The sequence below is a fragment of the Temnothorax longispinosus genome, chromosome 9 (genome assembly GCF_030848805.1).
Source record: "Temnothorax longispinosus isolate EJ_2023e chromosome 9, Tlon_JGU_v1, whole genome shotgun sequence".
Taxonomy (NCBI): Eukaryota; Metazoa; Arthropoda; class Insecta; order Hymenoptera; family Formicidae; genus Temnothorax; species Temnothorax longispinosus.
The window spans coordinates 3,029,983-3,043,447 of record NC_092366.1 but is presented as its reverse complement, the minus strand read 5'-3'; the positions used below and the strand labels follow the sequence as shown (position 1 = coordinate 3,043,447).

The 13,465-nt window shown below is 35.5% G+C and overlaps 1 long non-coding RNA gene across 5 annotated transcripts; it reads right to left on the bottom strand.

The window, feature by feature from the left end:
* Positions 1 to 6,267: 6,267 nt before the first annotated feature.
* Positions 6,268 to 13,166, bottom strand: LOC139818833 (uncharacterized). 5 transcript variants are annotated; one of them, XR_011733527.1, is made up of 6 exons: positions 12,142 to 12,545; positions 11,412 to 11,711; positions 11,197 to 11,311; positions 11,018 to 11,107; positions 10,763 to 10,814; positions 6,268 to 6,626 (listed from the first exon to the last, which is right to left on the bottom strand). It is a non-coding gene; the product is annotated as an uncharacterized lncRNA (long non-coding RNA). The 5 variants fall into 5 exon arrangements; XR_011733524.1 differs by lacking the exons at positions 10,763 to 10,814; positions 12,142 to 12,545 and adding an exon at positions 12,873 to 13,166; XR_011733525.1 differs by lacking the exon at positions 10,763 to 10,814 and having other exon boundaries at positions 12,107 to 12,543.
* Positions 13,167 to 13,465: the final 299 nt, after the last annotated feature.

Sequence of the window (13,465 nt, the reverse complement as noted above, 5' to 3'; positions counted from 1 at the left end):
GACGATTTTTTAATAGATATTTAGAAAAATCTAAATATATCTATTAAAATCGAGTTGTATAATAAAATTATATTAGGATAAATATTAATTACAAATCCTTAACTGTTACAGAATAAAATTTTGTGTTATTCTTGTTTTAAATCTTTTGCATTAATATCTAACTTTTTTTTTCAAAACACATTAATTTTAATAATGTGTTTTGAAAAAATAAAAGTTTATACAATATTATAAAGAAATATGTTGCAGTTATAAAATAACTGACATTTCAAGTTGCATCTGTCAAATTAGTTTACATATTACGGTCATATTACATCATATTGCAGGGCAATATAATTTTATATAAACAAAAATCGATTTCACATTACTCATGGTACAATTTCATCAAAATGCTGTTTGGAATTTTTTGTCTCGACTTACTTAGAGAAATAATCATATCTCTACAACTCATTTATTCATCATAGAATCATTATAGAGAATAAAAAAGAATATAGTAATAATACTTTTCAATAAAAATAAATTTGAATAATAAGAATATTATACCTGGAGAAAAAGAAAGTTATTTAAAAAATCAGTTTTAAATGTTGTATTTTCTTCATATGATCCTTTTCATCATGGAAAGATGCCGTAATTCGAATCGAGGCAATAATTACAGTATCATAACAGAAAGCTGCCGTAACTCGAAATCTGAATCTCTGTATTCAATTATATGAACACGATTTATATGTTCACACACAATAAATTAAAGCACAATTACAATATAATATACATAAATATAAAAAAGTACATAAATATGATATTATTATAATATTAGATATAATTTTCCTTAAATTGCTGTTAAATAATACATACGATTTCGTTTATATATTCACTCTTTAAAACATCATCTATTAAAAAAAATCACTGTTCGAGTTATGACACTTCTCGTCACGAGGTGCTTTGATCTAGATGTCTGGCTCGGCACACGTTGCGCCGTTTAAAAAAAAATACCGTTCTTCATTTCCTAAGTAGTGGACGGTGTTACAGACACCACTCTCTCGTCAAAAACACCAATAGTATTACAGTCGTACTTCCGTATAGTATCCCTACTCTAAAAATGCCATTCGCGAATTATTGTCGAGAATGAAGATGGAGATCGACGCGATGATTGTTCGCCGTCTATTACTTCATAAATGTCGAAAAAGGCTAAAAGAGTCTATCTAATGTCAGGAAGGGTTCGCTTTAGTTCTGTCGAGGCGCGGAGGAAATGTCAAGACCTTTTCCTCTCTTCGATCGTTCGTATATAACTCGCGCAGGTCGCCCACGTGAGTAGTCCTCAACGCGCCCAGTCATCGATCGACGTACACGTTCTCTTAGCTTCAAGTTGACAGAACAGCATTTAATATCCGGTGATGATAAATAAGCGTAGCAAACTGAACCTTAAGCGAAATGTCCAAGAGGCGAGATGCGTCATATCCGAGAGTGAAAGACAATAATATAAATAATCGCGAGATATCTTTTCCGCGCATATATTTCAAGATAAATTAAGTGTAGTTATACACACACATATAAATGTAAGATATATTCAAAATCGTTAATACTTTATTTGTATCTTAAGAATTTCTTATTAAATAATCCATAGAGAAATTGTGGTTTTAACAATAATCTATTTTTATACTGAAAACTTGAATCTCTTTAATAACACACTGCTTTAATTGCACATTATATCTTACAAGATTTTATATTTGACTTTTTCATTCAAACAAATTAAATTTTAATTATTAATCCCAAATAGACGCGTTTTAACGATGAACGTAACTTCATGTTTCATAACGTAGCAAAGTCGATTATATCAGTAATCTATCTCGTTTCGTTTAATAGCAGCATTATCCGTCCTTCATTTTGAATTTATATACTGTTGCAAAATGACAATATAGTATTGTAAAACAACAAGTTGGTGGTGCAATCCGGTCGGACGCTATCTCTTTCATTCGCGCTTTCATATCTACGCGTATGCATCTATCTGTCCACACAATCGCATGAGTGCTTTGCACGCTTTGATCATCGAATAAAGAGAGAACGAAGGAACGAACGAGAGCGAAAGGAAGCGAACGTCCATTTTTCACAGGCATATAAATGCGAGTTATTAATACGCTGGTATTGTACGGCACAGAGAAGGTAATTAGTGGCCAGTTCATCAGTCACTCGACCAGATCCCCCGACGGTCGAGGGAAAGAAGATCTTGCTCGGACCTAAGCGAGAGAAGCCTAAGTTCCCATCCTCCTTCCAAGGTTGTAAGAAAGATTAGACGGCTAATGAAACTACGGTTGGCACGGGAAGAACGGAGCGAACACCGAGCGCGATGAACGGAAAAGAGAGAAGACGATGCGAGAATGATGTAAAGCAAAAGGAAAGGAGCAACAAGAGAAAGAGATCGCTATCTTGAATTAATGCGAGTTGTATTTTGTGCCTTAATCATTCGATGCTCCAAATTTTTAATTAGGCGTATAGCGATTGATGCGAATAGGCATATCTCTCAGCTCGAAGAGAATGGTAAAATAAAATATGAATAATTTAAAGGAGTATAATATAAATTATAAACGTTTGGAAAAAATATTCATAATTAAGCTAAAAACGATAAAAGATTAAAAACAATATCGTTTTCAGAGAAAATTAACGTCATCAAAAAATCTAACGAGAGATGTAATACTTATCCATTCCTTAATTCTCAATTATCACGATCAAAGTTGAAAATTAAAACTATTAATTATAATTTAATCTCCAAGTCATTTGAAATTACGAGCTGAAAAATCGCGAATAATAATTTTATAAGTTTTTCCAAAAGAAAATCGTCTTCAAGTTTATTGGAAACCCTAAGTTTGATAAATGTCGTAGTAAATCTGGATAAGCAACGCGTCACGATAAGCAACATCTCCGCATCTTGATAAGCAATACGTATTTATGTGCGCGAGGGAGATATTAATGGCAGCCGCGTTGGGAGTAGCGAGCTCAGTAACTACCACGGGAAGTCTAGGTCCAGGTCGACGTATTAGCTAATGTGTCGTCGCGATTACCGCACCTGGAGTTAGTTGGCCAGTCGTGCAATTGGCGGCATGTCGCATCTACACGCGTGTCCGGGCACGGCCGCGCACGCGTTGATATCCACATGCATCGTATCGCCCCGAAGACAGGAAGCGTAGAGCGTTGATTGGCTGTCCGGAGGCGGTTGGAGCCGACTGCGTGACCTCTGACCCCACCCCCGTGGGGCGCGCGCACGTCTCCAACCCCAAGGAAGTAATTACCTTGCCACCCGCGCTCGATAACCGACGCTATCGGATGCTCCGTTCTGACGGCCGGATGACGCGGCCGGGTCGGCCGGGTGTTCACGAGCACGCGCCCTCGACGATACATATATGTCAAAACCGAAGACGTCTTAGAGTATGATTAGATGTACAGTAACCTAGACTGTACAACGAATCGAAAAACCGTAAAATCATCGGAGGACAGATTAATAAATGAAATTATTAAAGAGCGATCGTCTGGCAACTCCTATATGGATTGGAAAATTTAATCAGCTTGATAGAAATTATTTTCTTGGGTATTAAATTAAGCCACAACCTTTCATTCAGCTTGACGTAAAGTTACCTCTGCTGGTACAATCTAACTTTCTTACGGTCTTTAACGGACAAAATTAACGATGCTTCTACCTCGACAGAGAGATGAGATAATGGGATGGTGGCGAATACATCCTTTGGTGTGTATAAATAAACACGCACTCGTTAATACGTAAATAATCGTGAGTTTCATATAATCGATCCTTTCATCTTCGCGTTAACATTATCATAGCCTAGCCAAGGTACATTTAGAGTAAGTTCTCCGTTAGTGAACATTGATTAAACATAGCTTTACTCTATTGTCTATAACCTTTAAAGTAATTTCAAAAATGAAAATTTTAATTCAAAATAAAGACATATACATTAAATGCTATTCATATTCACATTATTTTATGTTTAATCAACACTAATTGATTCACCGTTAAATACTAATATATGTTTTTTTTATATTTTACTAAGAACTATAAAAATTTAAAAACCCCGTCATCGCTATAATTATTTTAAACAATTGCATACAATATTATCATAAATAATATTATCAATTAAAATAGCCTCAATAAGCGACAATTGGACATATGATACTATAAATAGGTACAATGATATTCTATTACGATTCTATTACGAAACCACTCTATATGAATTTGTGATCGTTCAACTAAAACGAGCAATGAGCAATGAATCAAACGAGTGATGGGGGTGGCTTTGGCTGACGCAAGTGATTTCGCCGAGGTGAGTGACGGGGGTAGTATTCGCGCAAAGTGCAAGAAGAGAATCGCGCATAAGGTCACGCCGCGGGGTTACGCCAAGCAGACTCCTATTGGCAGGCCAATGCCAAGCAAGGTTCACGATTGGTCGAAGGTCGTGGGTCGCCTCACCTACCCCCAATCCAACGTGACCTCCCACGCGAACTCGCGAGGTAGTAACTGCCACCCTTCTCCAGATTTGGCGTTGGGGGTTGCGCTGGCTCGAACGTTCCAGCATATCGAGCCAATTGTGCAAAAATCCAGCCGAACACGGGGGGGAGGGGAGGGAGTTATTCTGTTTAGTGCATCTGATACCAAAGAGATTAACTGCGGCATATTCAAAAGGAAGCGAGCACATTGTGCTTCTTCTATTAAACCGTTCGAAGAAAGAACACAATTCTTTCTAACAATAAATAAGGATGAAACACTATTTAGCGACCTTAAAATATAATTTCGAATATCTTATGTAAACTCTGCACAGACTCGACAAACGAACTCGAATTCCCCACCTTCCAACTCCCAATTGCCACTTTCTAACTCCCCCAAATTGCTATTTAACTCTCAATTGAAATTTATACTACATAGAGAATCAGTAAAATTAAAAGATAATGAGAACAACCATCTGCTATATTTTCTTGTTTCCAACTTATCCCTTTACTTAATAGTGTACTCGAGGGTCGAATGACATATCCTTGCCTCGCGATACAGTTGCGCGTATCCGAGATAGGAAAGGTAGGAAAGAAGGATGGACTAAAACGAGCGTAAAGTCATAATGCCATTCATCAGACGGAGGACAACCGGCAAACCGCGGCAATTAACTTCCACCGAGGGCTTTTTTATCATGCCACAGTATTATTAGACAAGCGGTCAACCCTCGGCGAACACGAGGGTGAAAATGTCGTGTCGCGCAGATGCGGTAATCTAAATTTAGTGCGATATAAATACAGCAGATTAGAGCGATTGCTCGATTTTTTTTTATTGTCTCTGTGATCCATGACAGAATATTACGAGAGGCGAATGAAGTTACGACCGAAATGAGGCGTGGAACTGGAGGTAATCGCATTACATTCATATCATCATAAACGATCATAGTCAAAAGATGCAGATTTTATTGAATCAAGTTTTAACTTAAAGTTAAAGTTTGCTAAAATTTGCACGCCCCCCAATTAATTTAATTACGAAAGTTTGAGTCTAAGCTAGTCAAAGTATCCTTCATCGAGATGTGATAAAATAAATTTTATGTATATTATATAAAAATCATATCTTACATACATGTCATAAAAATTGATCATGATATAATAATAACTAAGAAACAATAAACAGAAATATCGAGATATACATTATATGAGATATGTTGGTGCAAAGCCTGAAAAATTCATAAAAAATAATATCAAGATATACAATATACGTGATATGTTGGTGTGTGAAGCCTGAAAAATTCATTAAAAAATACAGCTTTTTATCGAGCATTGTGTATTGAATTAATTAATATTGTAATTACCGCGCTAGATCACGTAATGTCAAATTTTTTATTAGCATATATAACACATAACAATTGGCATTCTCCGCGGCTATGCGATATTCGAACCGTGTAATTAAATCTGAAGCGTGGAGGCTAATTACAATGGCCCTTTGCAAATACGTCGCTCATTACGATTTAGTAATTGTTCCGGCGCGTAATAACGCCGGTATCTGTACAGTATTATTGTTCGGTAGGGTGTTATTGCCTGAAACGTGTATAACGTAATTACTCTAACGCAATTAGAAGTGCCGCACATTGGTCTGCTTCTTGTCTCTGAAAACGGGCCGCTCTCTCGACACAGAGATTGGATTAACGAATATTATGGGCTAGGCGTCAAACCAAAAATCGATACCGCTATCAACCGCGATTATTAAATTCCGTGTGTAATGATGATTACTGATCAAAAGACAGATTGAAATACAGACGATTTATTAATATATAAAAAATACAATTTTGCATTTATAAAACATTCCTGATATTTGTGCTACTCACGTATATTATGAAAATATTACGCAGAAAACTACTCTCGATACTCATTTCTTCGTAAAATTATTTAATACTTCTAATTGCGAATTCAAATAGCAGAATGTTTTATAATTGTTTCTACATGTTACAAAATAATACATGTATAATAATATACATATCTATAATAAATAAGAATAAAATATATTTGTAAAATGTATATGTTTATTATCATCTTGAGAAACATTTATTTGCATAAATATTACAAATGTCTACAGATCTGTCTGAACAGGCCCAGTTTCTGGAAATCTGCAAATGAAAATTACAAGATCCATTGATATGACTATTCCTATGCATCACACTTAAAACATTTAATTGTAAACACATCATTCACCATATTGCAAAGAAATAGAATAAGATCGAAAATAATTTATTCTGAAATTTTCAGCTATCAGAATCTCAGACTATATCAAAATAAGAATATGAATATAAAAATTCCAATTTAAATTCCGAGATTAACACATCATCCAAGTTCGTAATATTTTATCGTAAAGACAAAAAGTATGTAGTGTTTTAAAGTATATATTCTTTCTATGCCAATATAATATAATATAATCCATGAATTCCATATAATGAAGAATTTTATCTTAAAAGAAAAGTTGGTTCGATTTAATTATCTTTTTCTCCTCGCTCGAAATCAATTTTCTTTATATAATTTTTTAATTTCTACGATATTTTAAGATGTTTAATCTCGCAATTTTAAAAGTATAAATTATAGACAACCACAATCAAAAAGCATGAAATAAAATAACTTTTTGCTATTGCAGCAAATATATTTCAGGATATTGCATGCGTCCTACAAGGGCATCATAACGTGCGTTCTACAAGGATACATTTACGGGTAAAGTATTAGGTGACGATTATCCGCGTATTCCTTTCAGTTTTAAGGTTTCTGGCTAGGATCTCTTCATACTCGGGCGACTCACAACTGCCAGACCGCAAGATTGATACGAGAACACCACAGTTTCCGCTTATGCCAAAATGCAGCCCTACGTAAAATATCATAAGGCGCACGTGCACGTGCAAGAAAACCGCAAAGTAAATTTAAACTGCATGTATTAACTTCTATACGGAGAAGACATCGATCGGCGTTACGTATACCTAATGATATCCTGAAAGACGTATACTGTCTATCCAAGCTATAGAGACTAAAATAAGAAAAATGACAATTCTTGGAATGTCGTTAATTATTTTAATAAACAATTATAATTTATAAGACGAATTCTGAGCAATAAAAATATTTCATGTAGAAAGTAAAGAAATTGTAAAAAAGATAATATATTTATAATTATATAATTAGTTCCAAACTCGCCATGCAACCTTTGAAGTATAATTCTGAAAAGGCAGCAAGATTGTAATATAACGATAAATGAGTTTAACACACAGCTGGCATAGATACACTGAGAAAAAAATATTTAAATCCGAAAAAATATTTATTAGGTATTATTTACGTAATATAATACACATATTTATTTAGAATTAAATATTTCTACTTATCTTAAATAAAAATATCTAATTCTAAATAAATATGTGTATTACATTAAGTAAATAAGCTCTTAGGAGCCGTCTAAATAAATATTTTTTTTATCTAAATTTTTTTTTTTTCAGTGTAAACTCGAGCAGAATCAAATTAGCTGAACAGAAAATCGTATAACGTAAAAATATATCATTTTTAATAAAATTTTTGTAACGCTACCAAATCTTCGACCGAACAAAAAGTACACAATAATTAGGATAAAGCACGTGAACGCCGCGCAGATGTTGGTGACTGATTTAGAAGCTCCTTAAAGCCCGGTCTACATAGGTCGCAGTTCGCAAAACTCACATGTAGACTGTGCGTGTCTTGCATTTTGCGAACTGCGGCCTATGTAGACCAGGCTTAATAACGAACAACGGGACCATTCGCAAGTCAATCCAATTGGATAGACTCAAAAGCGAACAGCGACAGGCAAACACGGGCGATCGGTTATCGAAGCGATTAAATGTATATACCGTCGTGTCTCTCTATCCCAGCCATGCAAATATGCGCGGGCAAACTCGGAAGCCACGCTTCCAACAAGGAAACATCAACCACCACGTCGACGTGGTCCGCGCGGTGAACGTTCGTGTGCACAACCGGCACTGTCGGTGCTCTCGTGGGAAATGCTGTCGATTATATTTGCACCATAGCGAGCGCCATGGACGCGCAAGGTACGCCGAAGTTCCCGGACGAACGGGAATGGTAGGTCCGTCGTCCTCCTGCCGAACCTGCCTGCTGTTTGCGCCGACACTCTAATTAATTATCCGCCGTCTCCGATAATGTAACACGCAGCGCGAGGTGCGCTCTCGCACTACGAATATCCGGAGATTATGACCGTTCCGTTTAGCGAGAGCGAAAAAATTTTACATTCGCGTAACGAGCAACTTTTGTAACGAGGAAAAATTTTCCGCGATCCTGCATTTGCAAATGACGGACACTTCCATTTAAAAAAACGATCTCGAAGCTAAATATATCAGCAACTTGCAATTATAGCGTTAAAGTACATAAGAAATTTGTCCAAGGCACTAATTAATAAACGATATTAAATTAATATATAAATTATTTATCGTCGGATAAAATTTTAATGTCAGATTTTTTTATCAAATATACAAATAGATTCAATGTTTTTTCGAGTAAAAAATTTAAAGAGATCTAATCATATATATAAAAATATTTAATATAAAAAAATAAGATTACCATCACATAAAACATAAAGAGTTAATTAAGCTAGAAGAAAATTTCTTAATGCATAAGTTCTTAATACATAAAAATTTGTTTTTCGATCCATTAACAGAAGACTTAACTTTAATTTCAATTTCGATTCGCCGATATATGATCATAGAAATTGAAAATTTGCGAGATATGATTTCTATCGAAAGAGTGATCCTTCGGTACAATTTCATTGATTACGAATTTATTGAATAACTTGCTATTAAGGCCATTTACATTCGGATACACTTATTTGTCTAATAGCCAAGTAAATAGTGTGTATTTTAATTTAAACAAAACTGTCTTGAAGCAAGATTTATTATTGTCAAAAAGATAAAATCGGAAAGGAACAAAATCTATTCGGTAACTTCTTGTCGTTCTTAATTTCCAACGACGAACGGTACGTGCAAATGGAACATATGAAAGTTATATGTTGGCGCTCACCCACCGGATGGACAAATATTCGTCAAGTACCACTCGGTAACGCGGAGAGCTAATAAAAGGAGTCGCGCTGTTCCATTATCAAAGCTAAGAGCACGCAGCTAACCGCTTGTGTGTATTAAATGGACGCGAGACTTCGCGAAGCCCTTCTTCTTACACCAATAGTGACAGATTATCAACAAATTAAAGCAATTATTCACTAAAGTTAGTGATTATTTAATAACAATTTCGTCATTTGTTTTTCGATGTTGTGCCTAATTTTAAATAATATACATTTTTCAATATTCAAAATTTTGACTTTTATTTTTATTTAACAAAAAGATTTTCAAGGATAGCTAATAATATCCCTTAACCAATCATTCATTGTTGTCTATCATATGTGATTAATCTTTAAACCAATTTGTTATTAATTAAAGTGACCTTAAACAAAGACTAACGATACATACTCGGCAGTTTACTGGGGTATAACTAAAGAACCTTGGAATGAATAGGGTGGAATAAATGTAGGTCTGAAGTATGCACTTGGTAATGTAGAAGGCTAATAGAAGAAGTCACGCAGTGCTATTGTTAGTGGACAATACTGCAGATGGTTAAAACGATTTTCATCGCCCTATGCTCGCTATTCAGTGCTAGTGCGTGAAGCTACTTAACGTTCTTTTGTACGTCGACTGATATCAGTGTGAATTACCGGTTGATAGCAAACCAAAGTATTTTATCACAAAAAACATCGACTAGATAATATTTAGTTATATATTGAAGAATAAACCCGATGTATGTCGGAAAGTACATTTATGAATCCTTTACTTTAAGTGATAAAATATTTCACATGTCTATTACCAGTAAAATATAGTATTTAAATAATATAAAAGACTTCTAAGTCTTCAACAAAATGCATGACAATTTTTAGATTTTTAAGGTTTTACTCGATCTAAAATGCTGGAAATATTTTCTTAAATGAACATAAAGCTTTTGAGAGCAGTACTGTTAAATATGTAAACTATCTCTTTTAATTTTGACTAATTCTTATTTTATGTTACACAGAAAACATTTTATTGTTACACGTATGTCTTCGTATAATAAATTGTCTCGTCGATATGTGCAGATTGAGTGTTATAGCACTCATATTAGTGTAACACAGCATTTTGAGGAAATTGTACATAATGCCAAACAACATGCATAAATGCAAAAAAAGATCATGCAAAAAATATTTATTAACATCAGCAATACCAAGATATTCTCTATATATATTTTTAGTAGCTCCACATATTCTATAAAAATATAAGTATCAATGATATGAATAAATGCTTCTAATAAAATATATAAAATCACATTTTTTTGTAAATTAATTCATTTTCTTCGACATTTTATTTATTTTTCAGGTAAGGTAATAAAATGTTAAATATTAGTCATGGATACACATAAAATATATTTCTTCTTGGTAATGATAAAGTTAATTTGATTTTTAACTTACCTTTATTACAAGTTCCAGTCCTTTCCAAAATGACAGAAGAAAGTTCACAGCAAAGATTTTATTCTTAAGTTTCTCCATGTACTTTGTTATCTGTAACAACACATAGATGACATGTAATTATAATGAGAACATTAATATATGAAAATATATGTCTAAAATGAAATGTACAAATAACTTACAAGCTATATATCTCCTATTGTAACCGTGCACATCATAATGATGCTTTATATAACTTTGAACACCATTGTTCCAGGCTGTTTCTAAATGCTGATGACGGATTTTCTTTTCATTATCCTGCAACAAGAATAAATAAGAATAAATTAGATTATTAAAAACAAATCTTTCGCATTATAAAATATCGTCAATTATGAAACACATCAGATTATTAATTTACCTGGATTATAGATATGATTTTCCAGCCATCTTTTCCCTTTGGTTATCATTGGTATTAAACACTGAAGTGTAATCGAGCTTTCCTTGAGGAAGATCTCAACATTTGTAACATACAGAATTTGCATGTTAAAAAGTTTTTATATATTGAACTTCAGGCTCTCATCTAATCTTTTCAAATTCATAATCTTCATAACTGTCAGTCGACGCTCTCACCAAGCAAGAGTCGAATTGAGCATATAACGAAGTCACGACTCGTAATTTTCAACAAAAACAATGACATCAGGTTTTCGAAAGCTCCAATCTGTAACAATTTTCAAAATTTACATTTATTAGTCAAGAGAATTTGTTTCGTTTATAATCGAATGGTTCTATAGCTTAATAAGACATAACTTTGAATTAAAATTATACATTTCACATTTATTTGCACATGTACGAAGTACTGTGCATGTTTATTACGTTAAGTATAATAATATAGTAAACATCTTTTTACCATTTAATGTACAATCTTTCTTAATGCAAAGGTGCAAATCTCAATTGAAACTTTGAGCTTCCGATACGAATTTCACACAAATGAAATACATCGTTACACAAACCTTCGTCAAATCCGCAGTCAAAAATTTTTAAAGCAAGTGTAAGAATTTAGGATCACATAAAACTAATTAGGTATTAATATAATAGCAGATCGGAGAGGTAAACTTATTGTTAGTAGTGGAGTGGAGTAGCAACCTAACCTAGGCGTGAGAACGAAAGATCCCGAGTTCGAATCTCCTTCGGTTCCGTTAATTTTTCCCGTCTCTCCTACACAAGTTTCGTCCGCGAATGCGTATCCATAATTCATACGAGCGAAATACGTGTTGTCCAGTTTCGCGACTCGACGACTCCTAACCTCCAAATCGCGCATACTCGACACCGCACAAATCGACACGAATTGCAAACTCGGCAGTCAAAGTAAATTGTTACACGCTTCGTGTAACAATTATAAAATATATTTTGTCGTTTAAACATTCACATTCGTATATCGAACGAACGATCGTACCGAACGATGTTAAAACGCCGCACGAAGCACGAACCGGCACGAGCATAAACACGAACATTTCCGCCTTCCCGCGAAGTCCGCCCGGTCCGCCGTCCGCCATTTCCAAATGGCGGCTTCTTCACGCGAATCACAGTGCCGACACGACAGCACCAATGAAACGCTTCCGTACATTTTGAATGATAGCGGCTGCGTTCGCTTTGGACACATTCGTGCTGAAAGCATCACTCCATCTTTTTTCAATTAACAAGTAATTGAAGTAATCAGCAATAAAGATAGACTGACGCTTTCGGCACGAAAGCGCCCAAAGCGAACGCAGCCAGCGTCGACGAGACGCTGCCAAAGACACTACTCCAGTTCGAATATGACGAAGTAACGAGATTAATTATGACCATATATGATCACGCATGATGATTCACATGCACATACCTGACAATGATTGCGCACCAGCCGCATCTTCGCGGCACCTCGAAGGTGGAGCGGAGCGAGGTGCGCGAGCGAGCTTCCGAACAGCGCGGCTCCGAGAGTTCGGAATATTCGCGATATCGGCGTCCGCCAGCGACTGCGCGCGACGCCTGCATCGCGACGAACGTCTGACGCGGCGCGGAAGACGTTCGCGATCGTTTCTGACGCACGAGATTCAATTTTGGACGGTAACGGACGCGAGAAACACGGAGCGAGACGAACACTGTACCTCGAGTCGTCGCGACGCAGCCGTGAATGATTCACGATTCGGAGCCCACCGAGCAGCGACGCCTGCGATTGGCGGGCTCCGAAACGGCGGACCAATCGTGTCGCGGTAATTAGCTTTAAACTTTTTCGTTTCACTTCGCGCCTTTTGCGTTTCGCGAGAGATGAAAGCTATCGATCGGTTTTCAAAGAGAGGAAGGGAGGCAGGGGGATGAGTGTAAAAAATGCAACGAATTATGCAAAATCCAACACAAGAGTATTATTTACTGCAGAAATTTGAGATGTTTCTTAGCGATTGTTGAGTAATTCGATATACAATATTTCAACAATCG